Below are 23,435 nucleotides of genomic sequence, written 5' to 3'. Positions count from 1 at the left end.
GCTAACTTCAGTAGAAATCTCTGCAAAAAAATACATAGGCATCACAATGTCAAAACTGCTACTTATTAACATTCTGTCACTAATTGTAGTTCATTTTTCAACACTTTCAACTGAAATTCTTACATATTGCCCATTTAATGACTGATTCAACAAACTTGACTGTTTTTTTCCCCATCTTGTGTGAAGGTCTTGTTAGGTCTTTGTCTTTGATGTGCTCCCATCATCTTAAATCTACTCTAGTTACTTACACTCTTACAGTTAAATTGTCAACAGCACAAATTTGCAGTAGCAGGCAATTCTGCTTTCCATCGCCGAAGGGTTGTTTAGCATGCTGATTTGCATCTTTAAGATCCTGTCTTTGGTCTTAGGTTTTACATGCATGCATGAACACAGTGACCATGTAAAAAGGTGTCTGGCGTGCACTCAGTCATGCAAACAAGCTAATACATGTCAAGAGTACTGAAACAACAGAGCCTATCTAATTAGCTGCGCAACAGAGCAGCAGCTCAATAAATGCCTTCTGTTAGACTGGACGGCAGTTATAGCCAGAAACCTAATGGTTCATTGAGAATGAATGATTATTGGATCTTGAGTCTTTGGCAGTTGGGACTCGTTGAACCTTTATTGCAGATGCATCTTAGAAACACGGTGCAAGAAATAAGAGTTGCCATACCTGACCACATTAATATCCACTCCAACTTTTGAAGGTTTAATTTTACATGATAAGTTGTTTATGCCCAGGCCATCACTCAGTTACTCAGTGGATGCTGGACAGACAGCGCTTTGATGCTGGCTGACCGAGGCAGTCGTTTCTACTTCTGCCTATCTGGACATTAAAGCTTAGAAAGAATAGGACATTTGCATGACTTGAGATGTTGAATATGATAACAGGTATTTATGAATTTCCTTATGTTTGGTCTTCAGTTATTCCTGGGAGCCCACTCTTTCATCCATAATCTTTTTCATTCCTCAATATTTTGCTCAGATCTTTTATCTTAGGGCTAACAGACACTGAAAACACATAAGGGACTAAAGTCAGTGATTTCAAATGGCTCCTCAGTCATCGAGCTCCTGCCTTCTCTACTTTGTATGCAGCAGCATGTGTTTACCATCCTCTTATGTGAAACCCATGAGGTGATTTTTATGGTAATTGGTTTTATGGTTAACCAAGCCTTACAGTAGAGTTTGAAGGGGCTTTTTGGTTCTGAAGGTTTACACCAGACATGGGGAATGTGACATCCTGGTTTAAACTCTGTTCCTGACCTTGGTGGAAAGGCAATTCCCTCCTTAAATTTTACAACAAAGTCATCCAACACCTGGAGTACAGCAGCAGCGGGAAGCCAACACAAGCTGTGGGATGCCATTGTACCTTTGTTGCAATTGATTGGGTCTGGGGTTAGGGGGAGTTGTATAGTGAAGAATCTGACAGCTTGACAGCTTCTTGAGCTAGGAGGAGAAGGAGGAGAAGGAGTAAACGTTGTCGTTGGACCTGTTATATTTTTACAGTAGACTACCGTGATCAAAATCTTATTTCTTCAAAATAAATACTCTTCACAAAAGATGGCATTAACAACTTGAGTATAAAATGTGAATAAGGAAGTGAGCTAAGGAAAGACATCAATGAATTTTATAGATAAGCAGAGATAATAACGCCAAAAGAAAACTCTTCAACTAAAACTGATTTACTATAATTTTGTTCAGATGTCATGTGCCCACTGGATGGTCAAGGAATTATCTTTATCATATTAAATTTCAGCAGCTAAATCAATAATAGAAATATAGACATGTTGTTTATAACAAACAAATTTGCATCAGACGGATGCATGCCCCATATAAAAGCACAAACTGAAAACTTCCCAGAGGAATACATATCACTGTATGAGCTTATACGCTAAGATCTAATTTACACCGGGTATGAAATGGAGTCCGAATAAGTTTTTCAGATCATATACAATCTGATCCTGGTGTTCTTGCTACTCTCTTTGAGATCAGATCGACTTCCTACAGAGTAAAACCTGCATGTGAGCAGTTTGAGGTGGCTGTAAATCTGCCCCAGACCCCCTTAAAAATCACAGAATTGTGTGACTTGTTGAGCTAGGGGAAACTTTATTAACTTTGTGAAACACTGTCTCTTACAAATTCTTAATATTTTATCCCCTCTTGTAAATCCGGCAAATTAAATACATAAAGTTATTAATTTATTTGTTAAAAAAATTGTGTCAGTTTGTCCCTGCATGTTTCAGTACCGGTGTGTAGGCCTCTCTATGATTAGATAAAGTATATGCAGATCATCTGCACAGATGAGTGCAACACAACACACATATTTTATACTGTAAATCATTCATATTCCAACCATACCGCTTTCATTTTCATGCATTTCTGTTGAATAACAGCTGGAGTGATGCTTACATGATGCAGAAGAGATGTATAATCAGAGACACGTCTCTTTCAGCCAACAACGCTTGCTGTTTAAATTTGAACAACAACATATATTTTACATTAACTAAAAATAAATATCTGTATCAATGTCAGGATGTGTATGGATGCCCTCCAGATGTGGTGAGGCTTATCGCATTCCGATCTCGACACATTCCCACTTGCATTAACGTGTTTTTTCTCATCCTGGGTAACATGTCCAGATATAGGTGACATTTTAATACCAGGGGTAAATGGGATCCAAGTCATCACTTTATCCTCGCGTAGAAGTGTTAATCAGGCTGAAAGAGTAGCAGGATACTGTGCAGGGGAGGTGGCGTGGCAGAGGTGACAGAAGGCTTCCTGTCGCTGACAAGGCCTTTCCATAATCTCTTGGCAGTGGTCGGGGAGCTTGGCTGTGGGCATCGTATAGCTCCAGGCTACTTCTCTGTACTCCTGCAGTTTTGCATTCCATAAATAACAAGGGGCAGACGGAGGCAAAGACAATGAGCAAGTGAGGACAATGTGGCAAGGAGGCTGAGAGCCTGAATAAGAAACAGACAGTTGGTTGTCCTGAAGACAAAAAGAGGCAAACGGTGATTTGTTGTTCAGAACAGAGGCAGATTGGGGATGAATAGTAGCATGACATTGGGAGAACAAAAAAAGAAAACACTGCAGTAGAGAGATAAGGCTTCCTGTAGAAAGGTATGGGGAAAATAAGACAAGATGCTCCTTCTCACCCTGAAAAAGGATTTAAGCAAATTTACTCGCATTATTCTTGCCTGTGTTTGTGGTTCCTGTTCAGGGGATGACTAAAAATACTGAAAAGTTGCAACATTTCTAAGCGGTAAACAATGCACCATATTAGATTATATAAAACATTAATTAGCAAGTCAAACAATGAAAAGAATAGAAGTCAAATGATGTTTGTGTATACTGTCAGTACACTTTTAATTACAATACAAAAGCCACATTTTTATTCAGCTAAATTAACCACTGCAGTGTGGACTAGCCAGTTAGATACTTATATATGTAAATGGGATACCGTCCCACCAGGGTAAAGTATGTTTAACTAAGTTGCTCTCTCTGCTGTAGGCCATTTGGAGTGTGCTAATGTTTAGCATCTTCTATATTCTGTTGACATTTAAATTATAAATGAGCATGCTAGTAAAGTAAAACCATAAACAAACTGTAATGTAGCAATTAGATGAGAGAAAAATAGATTTGCACAGTTAAGTGAGCAATGAAAGAAACTTATTTGACACATACTGTATATCTAAGTGTTTGTTTTTTTCCCCCACTTGCTGGCTTATGGCAGGTTGTCTCCATATATTTGCATTTGGTGTTGAAATGTTTTAGCTCTGTGGATCTCTTATCAGCCACTTAACATACCAGTTTCTCCACATTAAGAACCAAGTCTCCAAATCTACGTCAGGTGCTATGTTTAACTTCTAAATAACTTTCAACCTGATGTATAAGATAAAATAGTACCACAGAGAAATTTAGAAGGAGGGGAGCTGCCGAGTTTGCATTGTGGAATGAACTCTTTGGGATGACATGTTTTATTCATTCAAATATGTACACAAGGAGCATTTAGAGCATGCATGCATAGCACCACTACCTACACAGCCAGCACAAGGACATTGCTAGTTTTTCTCGGGTCAGTGAACAAACTGGGGCTGTATATGATAGCTAAAGCGGGCATACTGTGCACATGTGACACAGTTTGCTGTGCTTGTAAAAATACATCCTACCATGGTAATAGACTAATAAAACACAGTTCACTTCATCTTCATCTTTTTATTTTGAGAAAACTATTCATCATTTTATGGTTGTGACCTTTTCCAGTGTCACACTTTACTAGTATTTTAGGTGGCACTCTTCTTTAATAGATATAACTATGTATATAGTTTTATGGCTCGTCATATAGAGGATTAACAGTCGGAGAAAAAGGTGATATCAAAGCAAATCTCATGTCTTCTATGCTGCAGTAAGTTTCATTTAGATTTCTGGTATGTTTCAACAGCCTTGCTGCTGAGTAATTGGTGGATGTGTTAGAAGCTGCTGTGACATTTAAAATTTCTCCTGTAAGGTTGGAAAGTAATATCACCACGCACACAAGGTACATTGAGTGATGATACTAAGCTTGGAAAGTCCTTCACACTTGCAGTGATTAGGGACAGTCTGACAGACAGAGAATGTAGCTGATTATCTATAAGTATTGTACCAAAGACCCTCTTGTTTAAAAACTTTAAAAACGTTAAGAAAGATTATTTTTTTATTCAGCTCTTGAGTAGTTTAGGACTTAGCCTAAGCCTCAGCTTGCAACTACATTGTCAGGTGACAATAATGTCACAACTTAATTAACTAGCTTTAACAAATATCACACAGAACCATGTAGTGAAGAGATAATATGGGAAAGACTATTCCCGATTTTTCATAAATAATCATCAGTAACGTGATTGTAATAACTTAGTGGGTAAAGGCAAGTATTAGAGCAAGTAGACCAGTCTGGTAAGTTCTGAAAATGACATCACTTTACTGCTATGCAGCCTTTAAAACCAGGAAGAGGCAACACTCATGCCATATTACAATAAAGCGATATCCAGAATTTAAGACGATATGCAGTATAGTGCATATCACAATAATGATATAATATTAATATATTGCCCATCCCTAAATCAGGGTATATAAGAAAATTAGTAACACTCTCTCCGCAGTTTTAGGAAGGCATATGAACAAAGCATGCTTGTACAGCAGCATTAACCAAAGACTGTGAACTTTAAAAGCTCAGTGGTCTAATAATCCATGCTTTGTCACTCATTGGCCACATCCTTTGGATTGATCCAATAGAAAGAGTTATTATCATGTGGGTTTTTTTGGACATTAAGCGTTATCTGTAATGGCTTATTAGTTCACTTTCGTCAGTGTGCAGTGTCTGACAGTCCGTGTTGTGACTTACGTGAGTGGGTTTAATAACTGAATTCTTTTGATGTGTGTGGATGGGCTGTCAGTCTTTCGGCACCATCCTCGGATTCCTGTTCCCTTTAGTCCTTGATCTCTTTGTCTTCCACTAGTTGAGTCCCAGTTGTCCTCCAGTCACAGTGCTTATATCTCTCCTGTGTGGCAGTTTTCCAGAGGTCTGCTGGTGACAATTGGCTTCCTTTAGATTAGCTGTACTGGGAAAGCCAATGGCGTTGGCAAGTTTCTGCAAAAACAACTGGAGGCAGACACCATCAGAACGGATGTTAATGTTGCTGATGAGTGAGTGAAGGGACTTTTTGAAGTGACTTTTTCAATTTATCTTTTCCTCTAGGTTGCCCAGTAGTTCACAATTTTCTAAATGGGGCCCTACATTCCTTCTGTTGAATCTGGACATGGTCTTGTATGCACTGAAGCATTGTCCGTTTGAAGCCCTTGGGAAAACAGGAATCTATTGGTTCATCCAAATTGGCTTGCTCTTGAAACAGGATTTCTATCAGCCATTATCTTATAGGTGAGCTTCATTCACTTTACAGTGACTGATGAAGAGGTAAGTGTAGTCTACTTCCCTGGATGTCCCTGGAAGTCTGGATTTTTTCCAAAAGTCTTGTCTGAGTTCTATTTAACCCAGTCAGCTGAGCTGCGGTCATTTTTTTTCCTGGGGGAAAGTTGGAGGTTGAGCTGCTGAGGTCTAATTGCGCCTGGTCAGGGCCTGAGCCCAGTACATTCAGCACAGTCAGGAACTGAGGCAAACTGTTCAGTTGTACATTTTAGCAGCATTAGCCACCTTGTGTGCTTTATCCATGGAGTTTTTGGTAGGGAACCTTTCTTACTGACATGTGTGTGGTTGTCTCAGTCTACATTTCAGAGACTTCTGATCTTGATTGACGGTCTGTCCTTCACATCTGGTGGGGCATTCACCTGTTCTTAACTTGATTTAAAGGTTCCTGGTGGAGTTGGTCCCATCTTTGTCTTTGTGTCATCTGGCACGTGCATGCAGATGAGGCATACACATTCCTTCCAATGGCTTCAAACTATTCCACTGATCTACAGATGGCTGTAATGTGCCAAGAAATGCAACGATATGCCAATTAAGGCAGGAAAGAAGAAAACTTCTTGTTCATAAACATGGATGTAAACCATGCAAGCTTGAAAATACTTTGCTTTGTTTATGTTTTATGAGAAACCTCAATTATACACACAATGCATGTTTTAGAGGCAGCCTCTGTGTCCTGGGGCACCCTCCACTGTTTGACTGCTCGATTGCCAATAGTTTAATTATTTTTTGGTTAGTTGTTAACTCTGACCATTACACAAAATTTGATAATTCATTGTATTACAGAAGCAAACAAACAAACAAACAAAAAAACCCTGACAAAACACAATATAAAATTCATTGCATTTCCTCATTAGGGCCTAAAGCATGTCTTATCCAATCAGCATATAACCTTCTCTAAGGCATCCTCAGCACTTGCGTGGGATTAGAAAAATAGTAGCTAATTTAATGATTTCTGGCAGAAACACAACTGCAGTTGAAAATTCTGTCAGATATAAACAGAGATGCACATAATTAGAACAAAAGGTGAAAAGTGGAAAACAGTCGTCACTTGCTGCCACAAACATGACGCGTTTCTTTCTGGTACAGTGCTTTGAAGATGTTACTTCATAGAAGCAGCGGGAAAGAAACACTGACACTGAAGTGCCAACATGCTTAAATATATAGCACATTACCAAGGGCAACAGCTACAGTGGCTGCTTCAGCATTAGTGTCAGATTGTGTATGCATCCTCAAATAAGTTAGTATTCTAAGTGTGAGCTGTTATTTACAATTTCTCAACTGATGTGTAGCACACATTATAAAAGTTATTAAAAAGCACCCACAGCATTGTCACTCATGTCAAGCAAAATGTATGAGAACTGCTGAAAAGTGCAACAAAATTCTGTAATTATGTTCAATATCTTAAATGAGAAAGGCCAAAAATGATGGTGTTAATTACTTGTGTCTGCCCTCTATGAGCAAAAACAAAGTAAGGATGATGTTGGTGGTAGTAGAAAAATATTCAAACGTGAACTTTGAAGGTGAAAGGGTTTCATGTGAACAGCAGTTGGACATGGGTCAGTTGGTCCAATCACTTTCGTCAGAAACATTTTCATCATCATTTATTTTTTATAGCAAATAGTTCACTGGTATTGTTCAGAGCAATTTTCCTGCCCTGTCAAAAAGCCGTCTCATGCTCAACAAGGCTAAAACAACTTCAATGGGCGATGCTGTTCAAAACCAAGGCAATTCAATTTTGTTATCTTTTCGCTAAGGTAGAAATGTGCATTGAAAATATACCTGTAATAAAATCATGACTTAGAAATTTAAGTAAAAGCATTTAGCTTTAATTTGACGGTGTGTACAGACACATATCAGGTGATGGAGCTATTTTTTTATACATATACCAATATTAAGAAACAAAATATATGTATAAAAGTGCTTTTGAACCAATTTCTGCCTTAAGCCTAAAACTCATTGGCATTAGCAGATCCTATTCATCTTCCCTGATGATATACTACTGGGTCTGTACTACATACATCCTTACTTCTGGCTTGTTCCCCGGGTTTTTTGCTATTGGTCTGATCTTTGGCAACAATTATGGCAGAAAATGACCCTTGCCTTGCTGCATGATAAGGTGTGGACATTTTTGGTGTGGACTGTTTTAATCTGTTTTTGATTGAATGTCTTTGTTGAAGTCAGGTCATGGCTATGACATCATTTTTGAGTGTAAGGTCTGAAGTAAAGATTCTTCAACTATCTTGGACTCCTTTTAAAAAGGAACATATTCAGAGGATGGAGAGCAAATATTGCCTTTACTTATAGAGCGGATGTACTTTATGATGCACTTCTGCATATCATTTTTCAAAAGACAGTATAGCTTAGTGATCAAAGTCAGTATCTGTGCTGATATGCTGGAAACACTTGGCAGTTAATTTGGCCAATGCACTGAAAAAAAGAACTTCCTAAGTAAAACTATTTGAAACTTAATGGAAAGTTCAATTAACTTTTTAGCACTTCTTAAGTGCTTCAAATCATTAGCAATTACCATGTTAAAGAGTATGACCTTTATTCTCATAAAGAACATAGTTATATTGTTCTTAGATTGTTCTGAGAACAGTGAAGGTGGTTCCAAGAAAGTGTAGTCATGATTTTCAGGATTATGCCATTAAACTCTTCATCAAAATCTTCAACAGTGTGGACACTGCAAACTATGTTCTTGCACACAATAATGTGAAATTACTTTAAACATAATAGTCTGCCTCTAGTGGTCTCTCAATTAAAACAATATTAAAATACATAGTTAGGTGATGTCATGAAGTAGCATGGGATCATGAGAGTTTTAGTCTGTATTGTTAAACCACCACCGTTGTTGGTAAAGCCTGGCTCTTGCTTTTAGCAATACTATATTTTTTTTTATACAGAAAATCTATAAATAGAGGGACAAGGCAATCTCATAACCCCTGGTCTCTGTGAGAATAACAAGTAAAAGAAAAATATATGCTCTGTAGTGAAACACAGCCCTCTTTTTTTAAATATATTTATAGAGTATTTGTGTCAGATATATCATCTTTTATTCCTGACCATGTGAAAATGAATCTTTTTCATTCTTTTGTTTGATACATAACTGTCTAAAGTAATTAAAATGAGTCAGATGGAAACGCTGTTAGAAGTTAAATTTACACTATGTTTGGAAGTTTGAACCGATCCATAGTTATTTTTAGAAGCAATAGTTGAGGTTAATACAAGTGATGCATTTTTTTTAACATTATATTTTTCATGTGAAATTAAGTCTAACAAATCTCATTAAAATGAAAGATCTTCACAAAAGCAAAGGGAAAAATAATCATTTACAGTGTGTTTGTCACAGCATATGATGATTCTGATTAGACTTTATGCTCTGATGGCTATGCAGATCTGTTGTGTATTAATATTGCAGTATTTCCATTTCAATACAGCTTCTCTTCAGACATTACTTGGCTAATACTGTATAGAGGCTGATTTCATGGAGTGTAAAAAATTGATTTTAAATGCAAACATCACAATATTCTTGCTTCAGCTGGTAGCACATCAGTATGCAATAAGTGTCATGGCCATAACCACTGAAATAAAACCCTGCCACTGATACTTGCAAATAGTAGAATTTTCCTTTGAGCTGTTCTGCAGGAATACAGAATTAAGACTTTTAACATTTTTAGTTTTAGTTATTACATGACGATGATGAAGAAATGATTATTATCATTACAAATTTATTCCTCAAACAGTTTTCTCTCCGGTTTTTACTGCCTTTGTATTGATTACATAGCCAATATATACTTTATTCTATCTGTATTTGTTAGAATTATAGATAATTGAAATAAAAACACCCTTTTTACTCCACACAATTAGTTTTCTGTAAGTGTGCTGTATTGTATTTAGCACTTAAAAGTGTCCAGCTTTTCCATAATGGTCTGGTTGCAGTGCCTCTGCGAGGTTGTCACTGCAGAATCGCGTATCCTTCAACTCAGTCAAACATGCTGGCCTCTACAAGTGTCATCCTCGTACTGCTCTATTTGTATGTAATGAGGAGTCCCAAAGGAGTATCAGTGCTTTCGACTTACTGTATTTCATATCATATAAAGGGCTGCATTGGACAAATAATCATAGTCTCTGACAGATCTTTCTATTAGAACAAAGTTAACACAACGGCACATAATATTATACATGATGTAAGTTAAAAAGACAACATCTCTGTGAGCATCCATTTTGAATGCATATGTTGCATAGCTCCTGTCATGTAATCTTTATTTTGGTTGACTTTATCATGCAATGTCGTGGTCATAAAACAATGATCAGCAGCCAGTAGCTTTTAAGGACTGGTTGTTAACAGGTAGACGCTGTTTATGATTAGACAACCTATTTCTATATCCTTCTTGCTTGGTTGTCTTGGAAAATTGGGATTAAAGACATGCAAATGAGATAAGCTACATTGTGAATCAATCTGCATTAACACACAGTATAGGTGACAATTACAGTCTGGAGCGACCACGCAAAAAATTCAAAAGCTGTCAGCTACTGATGGCACAGTCAGTGCTGTAACACACACTTACAGCAGTACAGTGACGAGCTGTCAGTAAAAATAGACAAGGTTTACTTTGTGCATGTCGCCATTTTGTTTTTTGTTTCCTGCTAAACTGTTAATTGTTTCACATGTAGCAAGAAACCCACTGTGGGAAAGCGTAGAGGCGGCTGTTGCTTTCTCTCCTAACCCTTGTATTTCAAGCATCACAGTATATTTTGACATAGACTGGTGATGCAATAGCATATAATCATTGTAAATGCACAATCACAAGGCTTTTTCTGTGCTTCCATTTTTTAAAATAAGATGGTTAATGATAGTGTGAACAGCGTACTGTACAATCTCTGCAGCATGATGTCATCTCACCTGCACTGTAACACATGCTGTTCTGCGTCACATGTTCGCTTTTTTCACACTAGCATGGGGCAAGATATAATACATAACATTTCTGCATTCAAATGTTTAACAACAACTTTAACTTTGCAGAGTTTAACTTGCAGCAATTAGTGAATGTTGTGCATTGTAGGAAGAAGAGCATTTCTTTCTCAACCTTACCTGCAGAACAGTGGCCACATGTTCTGTTTTCTTCTGTTTGCTATGTTTTTTTAGCATATTGCCTTTTTCATTGCTGATTTGGAAGGACATTGTGAATTGGCAGATTATCTCAGAAAGCTGAGACTGATTCTGAGATATTCTGCTTATTCATAATCTCTTTCTATGTCCAGACAACATTGTAATCTACTTTGGCTTTTAGTTTCTTCTTTCCAGTGATCCAAATAGGTTACTTGACATTGTGTTGTAATTTGGTTTACTCTGAATGGTGTTTGGAAAGCAGTGTTGATGGGAGACTGCTCAGTGTCTGTCTGAGAGACGGCAGTTAGTCTTCGCATCAACTGACATAGGGGGACTCTTTTCTGAGCTCAGCCTTTGGGTTTGGAGAGCTTTGGAATGAAAGGATGTCTAGGGGGCTGGATTTAAGGTGATTAAAACATTTGATTACTCTCTTTCGAAAGCTAATTATCAGTGGATATCTGACTAAATCTGCTTTATATGCATTTGATGGTGTTTTTCCAAGTATATGTAAAATATCCTTTTTACCCTCTCTAGTTGCTGTAAACACCAGATAATACATCAAAGAGAGATGAAGGAAGTTGCCGAACATGACTAAACGCAATGTGAATATAACTTTGAAGCCTTGTCTCTGAACATGATTTCTGCATGAGTCACATCAGATAGATTTTTACCAACAGTGGTGGTGGTTTAACAATACAGACTAAAACTCTCATCACGCCATGCTACTTCACTTTTATTATTGTTTTTATTGAGAGACCACTAGTGGCAGAAATTACATACTGTACATTTAAGTGCTACCACTGTACCAGATACTTACTTTACTGGATGTAACAGTTTTACTTCAGCAGTGTGCAAATCTCTCTGATACTATCTGTCTCAGCTGTGGCATTTAAAAACCTGGGATGTATCCCGTGTTCTCTTTCTGTTCTAAAGTCTTTGTACTGTGGCCTACATACTGATTCTTGAGATTTAAAACCTCCCAAAAGTATCTGCAAAGGTCCCAGTGGGAAAGGTGACACTGTTTACGAGACTGCTCCAGATATTTTATTGAACAACTATCATCCCAATCAGGATTCTTACCCCCGTTAAACAAATTGAAGATTTCAGTTCAGGATGCGTAATAACTTATGAGGCCAACCATGATTATGCACTGTTTTTTATACTGTATGTAACGAATAAATGGTTGCAAAAATCATAAATTATATACCCTTGATGTACTTGCTCCAGCATGATTGGGTTTTGTGTGCATACTGTTGTATTTGATTGCTTCAGCACTTTACATGTAATGAAACTGTCAGTAGATCTCTTTGAAATTAGTCTTAACTATATCTCTATCTCTTTATTGTCTTTGTAAACTAAGGCCGAGACAAACCGGGCCTTTGATGTCTCTGCCTGCGAGGCTTCGTTATTGTAATGAAACTGTACTGCATTGTCTCAGCACCAAATGTTTGGCATGACAGAACACAATACTAATTCTAACGGTGGCTTGCCTGCTTCCGCTGATTTCAAAGCTGCTGGTGCTTTTTGTTTCCCACGGGAGTTGCAGGCTCTCCCTTACAGAGCCAAACAGCTTTCAGGCCCATCAATTATTTAGCGCCTGTTGCCTTCAGGGATCTCCCTGAGAAATTACGATGATGAATGCAATCAGGAGGCAGGAAATATAAATTTATAAACCTATATTTTTCATAGTAGTTTTAGTATCTCTTGATGAGGACAATGGATGGCAGAGATTGATTGAAATGCTGTGACAAAATCAGGATGTTTTGCAAAACTCCCTATCCATATCAACACAAAAACAATGCACAATCACAAAAGGCACTTCGGTAGTTAAGGGAGGTCTTTGAAAGGATTACAAAAGGCACTCTTATAAGTGGGTAAACACCCATGTGATGTTGAAGTGTTTCCCCTATTCTCCCCGTCTGCACTGAGTCCTTTATTATGAATAAGCATGAATGTTTTAAGACTGATAACTAGTTCAACATGCAGCCAAACCAGAACATTGTTTTTGTTTCTCATTGAAATTTCATAAGAGACAAGAGGATAAGTGTGTAATGGACTATATGGATTATATTGAAACACTAAATAACCTCTTAGAACACAGTTAAGGACATTCCTTCCGGGGGCATGAAGGCAGTATACAGTATTGGAAAAATCTTTGTGTTTATGATATAATAAAACAAAGGATCTAAAATGGCATCAAGGAAAAAGTAACATGATCGTCGGAAGTGTGCATCCTATCCCTTCCTTTATAGTCCTGCTTAAGGGAAGGAAGATAAGAGCATAATGTACAATTTGTCAGTGTAACAAGGTGTAGTCAAAAGTAAAGTTACAATTCAATGATAGTAAAAGGATTCACATAACTTCACAATGCTTCTATGGAGCAAGATGATATATACTGTACATACATTTGTGATGAACCAAAAGACTGAAAGCCAATTGACTATAGCTGGGTGTGGCAGTGGGAGTCGTCTGTGATATAAAGGGGCATAACATCTCAACAAATTCATGTAGCATGAACAAACTTTGTGGAATGACATACAGCCGCACACACACACTATTTTGCCACACTCCGAGTGTTTTGGTGCGATGTTACTGTAATTTGGTCTAAAGCTTTTTGTTTCTTTTTAAAAGATGTTCCAGCGACAGAATGCAAACATCTGCTGCACTGTTTCTTAAATTGTCATTTTTTTATTCCCCCTTTTTCTTTTCACTCTTTCATACACATACACATGCACATGTCAAGTAAGTTATATTTTGTATATCCCCAAGACATAAATTTGCCTCAAACGCTTTATAGTCCATACAGCATGCAACAGTCTTTATTCTTAGACCCTCCAGACTACTGTTATGGAGTCAGGGTGGACGGCTACTTAGTCACAATGTAAAATATTTCATCACAGTGTCACACCGTGGAAAAATTACAATCTGATCGAGAGATGTCTGGCAACCCGTGTATTGATTTTGAGTTCATATTGTAACTTTGCTGGATTGCACTACATTTTAAGGTGCACTTTGTTTTAGTGTGATGGAAACTTTCTTCACACTGCTGAAGTATTTTCTGAAATACCCTGTGAATTCATGAAGTGTGACATACAGTTCCATTCAGTTCCATTCAGTAGCACAGTAGAAAATAAAAAGTGGTAGTCACAAAAATAAGCAGCTGTTGCAAGTGGGAGGGTTAGAATGTAAGTCCTCTGACATATAGCACAAAGTATGATTTTAGCTAAATGGCAGCATGTATGGTTGCCAAAAGAAATGGAAATATGCCAGTGACTCAGTACGTTACGTACAGCATTCATCCAGCTCTTGTGCACAGACAAGCAATTGGTGAATGTATACAGGAGGTAAAAAAAGCTGTATTTTATTTAGACTCTGTTTTGTAGTCAGTGATGTTGGTTTAAAGCTTTTATGTGTGAAATGTGTCCTATTGTAAGCATTTTTTAGAGCTGTAGAGCTTTTGCTAAAAGCATTTGTTCAAAGTAGCCAAAGAAAAGATATTTTAAAGTCAGTAACACCAATACTTGCTGGTGTTCTGGGTGAAATAAATAAGGTAGCAGTTCTCCAACCCTGACAATCCTAGTTCATATATGACCCTAACATATATGGCATTGCCTGAGGTTACTTGAACAAAGCGGGAACATTTACAAGGTCATGACTGGTGACAGCTAGCATTCATGAAAGCCGGAATGTCCCCATCTTAATGCAGCAATGGCAGAGGGGAAAGTTGACCATCTCAAAGTAACCAGAGACTGAATAACAGGAAAGAAATGTAGAGAAAGTGTGTGTTTGTATGTGTAGGTGTATTGCCACATATAGCTAAGTGTGAGCCCAGTGGTAATTTAGCACTTCTCAGCAGGTTGTCTTCAGGGAAGAGCTAATATGGGCAGTGGGTTGCTATGTCTGTGTGTGTGTGTGTGTGTGTGTGTGTGTGTGTGTGTGTGTGTGAGTGTGAGTGTGAGTGTGCGTGTGCGCATGTGTGTGTGTGTTCGTGTGTGCGTGCGTGCATGTGCGTGTTTGGCAGCATTTCATTTCACAGGGAGAGTTCTGCTGACCTTGGCATACTCAGGATTTCATCCCCTCTTCTTCTTTTCTTTCTCCGTGTCCTATCACCCTTACTCCACCCAAATCCTCTTCCAGGACAGAGCTATTCTCCCCCCTTTGTGAAGAAGAGCCAGAATCATCCAGCAGATCCAAAAAAGGGGACCAGCATCTTTTTCTGCCTTTTTTTCTTTCTTTCACCTGAACAATTCCTTAAAATGCTGTGATTAAAACAGACAGGACAGTGGTTAGCCTTTCGAGTGTGAAGACTACAGCCAATAGAAAGCGTAGACGCAATCATTAAATGTTAAAAACTTGTGACTTTTCCTGCCATCCTCATTTCTGCTGGCTCATACCTTTAAGGGTAAACCATGCCAGAGATCTCATTATTTCAAAACATTGCTCTCAGAATTGCAGAGATGCAGTGAATGGCAGATTGAAGTTTTTCAATGCTTATTATTTTTCTCTTCACTTCAGAACACAACAGAACATAGTGAATAGTATTAAAGCTAGGAATTTAAATGAGGACACAAACCAATCGCTGCATCATCGTTAGCTTTGGAAAGCATTTTTCTTAACAAAAGCTAAACATTCCACTATGAGTGCAAATGGTTGAAACACTGAAAAATGACAGACGTTTTGAATGCTGCTACACAGAGGCATATTTCTTACTGTTTAAAGTGCTTCAGGTTGACAGCAGTAGAAGCCCATGCTGCTGCTAGTCTTCCTATGGGGAAAAAAACTGCCATTACAATTCAATTGAAATCACAACAAGTGCTTTTTGTGTTGTTTGTAAACCATCTGACAGTCTATGTACATGTGTATACTGAATGTGTACAAAACATTCATGTGTCATTCATGTGTTCTTTCAGTTATATGTAATTTTAAATCATTATCTCTTTTTAGGTTAATCCAGTGAATAAAATGCCTGACAAATCAAGGTATTCATCACATTGTTGCAAAAATTCTATAAATCCAATACTGCCATAAAGCACTCGACTTAACTTGACTAAGCTACAAACCCAATGTTAGGTCTATATCTCTGAATTTTGCAAGATGAGGCTACTATATATTTCTCTGATCTATACCAGCCTGTTCAGAAGAATTTAATATTTTTTTAATGTGTTTAAATGCCTTTGTGGAATCCTGTAGGATATTGTCTCTTAATAAATCAATAAACTCACTGAGATCTAATTTTGCAAGCTTATATTATATCGTGCTGTGTGAATAATGTTCCCTGTCCCTTAATATACAGGGTAGCCCAGGTGGGAGTTATATAAAGTCAAGGATTTACATCTATATTTCGGCATCCTGCTGATGGTTTTATTCAAAGTGACGTGGAGTACAATAAGTGGATGACACAAGCTTCCTGCGACCTGACATTCCAAATGTTTCTGATGCATCTGTCTCTTGGAATAACATAAGCCATTATTGCGTGTCCTTACAGAAGTCTTCTCTTTCTGTGTTTCAGGCTGAATCTGTGTAGGCACCTATCCACTCTACTGGCAGAAAGCAGACATGTTCCTTGCCTCTGTTCCAGTATGGTAAGTTAATCTTTTGTGTCTCTATTAGCATGGATAAAGGTGTTCCTCAGGGAATAACAGCAGTGCTTCATGCGTGACTTGTTATACTGTAGATTTTGATAAACACGTGTGAACGCTAAGAAAGTGTAATGAACAGACACAGGCTGAGGGAACTACCTGCTGGAAAGAAAAGGTAATATGAGAGTAAGAATGCCTCCCATTTAGGGAAATGGATGTGGAAGATATTGGTCAAATATGACCGTTTTTCCTTCCTCTCCTTGTTTATCATGACGTATTTTGTAAGGAACGGCAAAAGCATTTTGGACATGGCGGCAACTATGACATGATGGAAAGAGCTTCTGGCATCCTTTCACTATGTCGGTTTCCCTCTTGAAAGTGGTAGTTATCTACAAACTCACCCGCAGGTGCAATGATGTCGGGTGAATCCGTGGGTGGCTTTTCAAAATAGGCCAACAGAATGCACTGTTCTTTTCATGTACAGCTTTTTTGAATCTGCAACAGTCAGTGTAGATAAAAAAATAGTATTGCTTTTGACATGTCTTTGTCAATTCAGTGTTATGAAATGATGTGATGAAGAGCTAATGAATGTTAGCATTGAGGCTCTGATGTGCTACTGTACACCCGTCTTTAAGGTTTTCAATCTGCAGTATATTTAGCAGCCAGACATGCATTGAAAATACATTAGCTAGTAGCACAATTTCTGTACCTCGTAATACACATTAAATGTTTGTAGAATTATTGTTGCATAATCATACCAGTAAGATGCATTTTATAAATTTCAGATTACAGTGTTGCACCCAGTGATGCAAGAAGGCTATATTTGTTTTTCAAGAGCCGTCTCAAAATGGAGGCACAGATGCTTGCGGCCCAAGGGCTAAAAATGGGTATACAGGGTTTGGTTATGGTGATTTCAGCCCAGGGTAACAAATCCAGAATCATTAAAGCCGCTCTCTTGTACCATTCCCTATCATTGTGCTTAAAATGATAAGAGCAGCTCCCAGCTCCGTGCCAGCCACTGCGCCCATTCAGCAGTCCCTAATTGTACTGGCAAGGTTATAGGAGAGGACATGGCACAGTGAAACGGAAAGCAATGAAGCATGATTTAGCCAATTATTCCAGAGTATCTGGTTAATTATCTTTTTTTTTCTTTGCTTATTTAAACCATGTAAGTTGTAACTACATTGATGCTGTTTTTATTAAAGCAATGAGCAGGTTGTTTTACTTTAATTGCCAATATGACTAATCAAAGATAGGGTGGAAATGTTGCCGGAGGTTTATGAGGATCTGGTTAAAAAAAACCCTGATAGCTCTGGCAGTGTGACGAAATGAAAGCAGACGTTGCTGTTACTAGCCTGCAGTTACTGGTATTGTGATGGCAGTAAAAATGATCTATACCAACTGTAGCCTTTCAGGCATCCTGTGATTCTTTGAAGACATACGAAATGCTGAGTATGGAAGACAGAATGGAGGTGCAAACGGTATCTTCCACCTTTAAATGAAAATCACATATGAAATATTGGGCGGCTGAAATTATCCCAAATAAATCTTCTCATGTCTTTCATCAAGAGAGATTCTTACGGACACATTTCGAGCAATTTTACAGCTTTAAAAGTAATTGTTACAGGATCCTGAGTGATTTCCTGGGGATGGGATGTCACATGGATTAAGTTAGAGACCTAATCAATACAAAACAAAGCTAATTTTGCCATACACGCTCAGACGATTTATCTTTCAGTAGCTCAATGAAGTGTTATTTGATAAAATAAGAACTAAAACAAAGCCCTTGTTCTTTGGATTTTATTTTTGGGTACTGACCTCAGATTCATCTCCACAGTGAGTGGAGTTTGTTTTTTGATGTAAAAGAGGATTTGAATAAAAAAAGTAAAAATAAAATAAATGGGATTTTGGGCATACAACTGGGGCAAAGAAATGCTCTTTATTTGATGATCTAAGTGAAAGCCTTCAGTGTTTTAGGATACTATTAAAAAGATTTCTTGAGGCTAAGGTGGCTTAACTTTAAGATACCAAAATGCTAATAACACCTGAATGTTCTTAGACATTGGAGACAAGACCTCTTATCTTTTATTACACACACAAATATATTATTTGTATATATTATTTATTTTAAAAAAAATAAACTGTCAAAAAAAGCATAAAAGAAGTTGCTAATACAAAGAGGTCTTTTGAAGGAGCTTTGTAGGGGGGATTAAAGGTGCTTTCAGACAGAGAGACAGCAGGGCGCAGGGCACTGCTGGCTACCGAAGCTACCAGCCTGTAGGCCACAGGCAGCTGCCATCCACCTTCTGTAATCTCATCACGCACCTAATTAAAGCAGACTCTATCTTAAAATAGAGGGAATGGTCAGCAACATGACAATGTATTATTTAATTTACTAAGTTTGGCTTACTTGTATACTAAACATGATTATGATTATCGTCCCAGATTAGATCATTAGACTTGGATTGTTTCACTTGCTGACGTTTCTGGTCGCTTTGGTCACATGATAGTCTCCACCCTCTCCGACCTCGGTGGCAGTCTTTATACTTCCTCCGTCCTGTACAATGACATTTTTGCCTTTACCATATACTCTTAATTGTAAACAGTCTTGTGTTGTGTTTCTTACAAAATGCATTGTCCGTTGCAAATCTTTTAGACATCATTGAGTAACTTGCAGATCACTTGTTGAAACTGGCCTTTCAAACACAAGATGATGTGAAATGTGGTCAAGTGTATTTGCTAAAGTTTTGCAGTATTTATGGCATTTACTTGGAAAGACCTTGAATTTATACAAACCTGACATCAAAGCCAAGAGCCAGGAGCCCTGGAGTTAGGAGCTTCTTTTCTTAATTGTTAATCCTGTTTTATAGATTCGTTATGCTGAACACCTGCATGGTAGTGTTTGGGAAACAAATACATTATGCTGAGGTGAAAAGTTTTGAAACATTTTTAATTGCCGCTCTTACTTCAACACTGAAACAAAACAATACATTTATACCAAACAAACAGCGTGACATACTGCATTCTGCACTGATAAAAAATAAACCATATACAATACATTGAGTTGCTGTGACTAATTGTAAATTAATACTAAGAAACAAAATAAACACAAACCACTTTTGTTGTATATTGTATTATTTTGCGGCTTTGATTGATGTTGCACAGTTCAACAAGCATTCAACAACATTTTTGAGATATTTATATTGAATTAGTTTAGTTTAGTTTAGTTTAGTTGTTTATAATGACGTGGACAGTCTCCTTTAATAAACTTTACAGTAAAAGGAGCAGCTTTAGCCTTTACGGCTAATTTCCGGCTGTAGTCCCCGGTCGGTTGACATGTAATGTAGTAATGTAGTCTCTGTAATGTTTAAGAGTCTCTATGTGAATGCAAATGTTAGGCAACACCATACTCAGCAGCTTATCTTTAAGACACATTCAGCTCATTGCTTTGGCTCAAGGGTCCACAAGAGCATCACTCTCACTGCATTTAGCATCTCGCAGCTATTTATTCAGAAACTAAATGGCGAGTTGATATTGGACTTAAATTTTATCATTTGGCAGGAACTACCCATTTTACTCATCCTTCTCTGTGATATGACTTTGTAAATTATATGAAACATGTGTCGCTAAATTGACAACAGCCTTGAGGAGGTATCTACTTTCCCTCTGGTCATTCCACCCACCCATCACCTACTCATCCGCTTTCCCCGTCTTTCATCCTCATGTTAGTATATTGCTGTTAGACCACTTTAAACTTCTTTTTCTTGCTTTCTATTCAATTCATGCTATTTCCACCATATCAACCATTACCAGCAACACCCCAAGCCTCCCACACTAATCAAAAGCAGAATTACTTGTGGCTTCATATCATCATCACACCATCCTTCACATTTGGAAGCATGATTAATTATTTACAATTGCTGATATGAGAAGTCACACAATTAGGGACCGTTACCTCTCAGTTTCCATAGTCCTGTATTAGAGTGGCTTCTGCAAGGGTGCAATTATTTTAGTGCTTTTGTTCACTCTGTAAGTGCCATGGTGGGTTTAAGCCAAAATCCAATTGCTAAGAAAGAAAGTATTCATCATGACTGCCTATAAAAGGATAATTATATATTGTCTAAAATTACAGTAGTAACTGTAAGTAGCCTCGACGAATTACCTAACCATTTGGTCCACTGGCCACTGTGCATAATTATATAAGATACTCGAAATAATAACATCACCAGTCACAAAAGAGGAATCTGAACATATATCATACCTTCAGTGTAAAAGGGCAGAAAAGTCAGTAAGTTAGTAAAGTATATTTAATATAGTACAGCTTTAAATGTTCAAAGTAAAAACAGATTTCTTAAAAACGTAATGTCAATGAATTGAAATTTGTCATGTAAAATAAGTGATTGCTCAAGTATTCAACCCATTCAAGTCAGTATTTAGTAGATGCACCTTTGGCCACAATCAGTCTGTGTGGATAGGTCTCAATCAGGCTTGCACATCTGGACACTGCAATTTTAACCCCATTCTTCTTTGCAAAACTGCTCCAGCTCTGTCAGGTTACACGGGGATCGGGCCTCTTTCCAAGTCCAGGCCACAAATTCTCCATTGGATTGAGGTCTGGGCTTTGACTCGGCCACTCCAGAACGTTCACCTTCCGTCTTTAAACCATTTCTGCGTAGCATTCACGGTGTGCTTCGGGTCAGAATCAGAATCAGAATCAGAATTCCTTTATTTGTCCCGCAAATGGGGAAATTTCTTAGTCACAGCAGCCAAAGGACAGTATCACACTTAAACAATAATAAAAAAGTAAAAAATAAACAATATAATAAGAGATAAGAGATAAGAAATAGAATTTAACTCGTATAAAAATAGTATTTACAATATGAACTTGGTATTTACAATATGACATAGTATTTATATATAATGAACAGTGTAAGTATAAACAGTTTGGTATTTTTATTTACAAACAATAAATAATAAATATGGGTATTAAAAATTGTCCAATTAGTGCAAACCAGAAAGTGTGTGGATATGTGTAGAGTTTAGTATTGCACAGTGCACATGTGAGGTCTACTGGGAGCAGTGCTGGTTGTACAGTCTAACAGCAGCAGGAAGGAAGGACCTGCGATACCTCTCCTTCACACACCTGGGGTGTATCAGCCTGTTGCTGAAGGAGCTGACCAGTGCTGTGATAGTGACCTGCAGGGGGTGGGACTCCTTCACCAGCAGTGATGACAGCTTGTCCATCATCCTGCTCTCTCCCACCACCTGCACTGGGTCAAGAGGGCATCCCAGGATGGAGCTGGCCTTCTTGATAAGTTTATCAAGTCTCTTCCTGCCTGCTGCCGAGATGCTGCTGCTCCAGCAGACTACTCCATAGAAAGTCATAAAGGGTCATTATCTTGCTGGAAAATAAATCTTCTCCCAAGTTGTAGTTCTCTCCCAGACTGAATCAGGCTGTCCTCCAGGATTTCCCTATATTTTGCTGGATTCTGCTCTAGGCAGATTTACTAGTACTGATTAACCAGTGACTGGACCTTCAGACACAGGTGTCTTTATATTACAATCACTTGAGACACATTCACTGCACTAAGGTCTCAATTTCAATAATTGTGAGACTGCTAGCATCAATTGGCTGGACCTCTGTTGGATTAGGTCAGTTAATTTTAAAGGGGATGAATACTTATACAACCATCTATTTTACATTATATATTTTTAATTAATTGTTATTACCTTGTAGAACGTTTTGGGTTTAGTATATTTGTTATATGTTGACCATGATTCCATTTATAAAAGCAATAAAATGGGAAAAAAATTAAGGAGGTGAATACTTTATAGGCACTGTAGATGGTGTGTGATTCACATTGGAAAATTATCAAAAACCCTGTACCATGCCTGGTGTCCCTGTACTTGTTATACATTTCCTACATTTCACTTAAGTGTTTCCATTCAGCCGTGATGCGTGATGCAACTTGTTTCTCTGTCTCCAGATTGGCACAGATGCTTTGTGCACTGAATGAAGACTGAGATCTTACATTTTTTCTTTGAGATAGGTTTAATGAAGCCCTGGGCACAAGCAAAAAGGCAGCAGCAGGATATAGACAGGCCTGTCTGGTGTTGTAATCCTGTCGAAGAAAACAAGCTTTTATCAACTTGGATTTGCCATGCACTGCGGTGAAGACAATATAAGAAAAGAATGCATAAGAACCTTCACAGTTCAGTTTTCCATCAAAAGATCAAAGTCAGGATTAGGCATAGAAAAAAAGCATTTGATGTTACTTTATATGTTATTTATTTTTATTTGACCTTTATTAACCAAGCAAGTCAAAAAGAAATTCCTTTTAGCAATGGGTGCCTGGAAAAAGCCTCTTGAGAAAAAGGTAGGGAGTAGTAAATATCAAAAGTAAAAAAAGCAACAGTACATATAAAAAATTGTCAACACACCCACCACTTGCATATGAGCACATGGCACAAGCATTACATAAATGGCATACTAGCACACAAGCAACAGGCACATACTGTAGCTTCTGTAGCAGACAAATGTTTAAGACAATAGAATGAAAGAACAAGAGCATCATACAAAAGCAGTCAGATAAACAAGCAAATCAAAACAGTAGCAGCAAAAGTTAAGAAATATGCATGTAAACAGGAAGCAGCAGACAGACAAAGGCTAAGAAATATTAGTGGGTCGAGAAACAGCTGCATGTTACGTCTAACATGTTTTAATACATCTAAAATCTACCTTGGCGTGCTGACAACAAATCTGTTTGATGCCACCTGCTGCATACCTATT

This window comes from Pagrus major, chromosome 18 (genome assembly GCF_040436345.1).
Source record: "Pagrus major chromosome 18, Pma_NU_1.0".
Taxonomy (NCBI): Eukaryota; Metazoa; Chordata; class Actinopteri; order Spariformes; family Sparidae; genus Pagrus; species Pagrus major.
Note: the sequence above shows the minus strand (reverse complement) of the source record.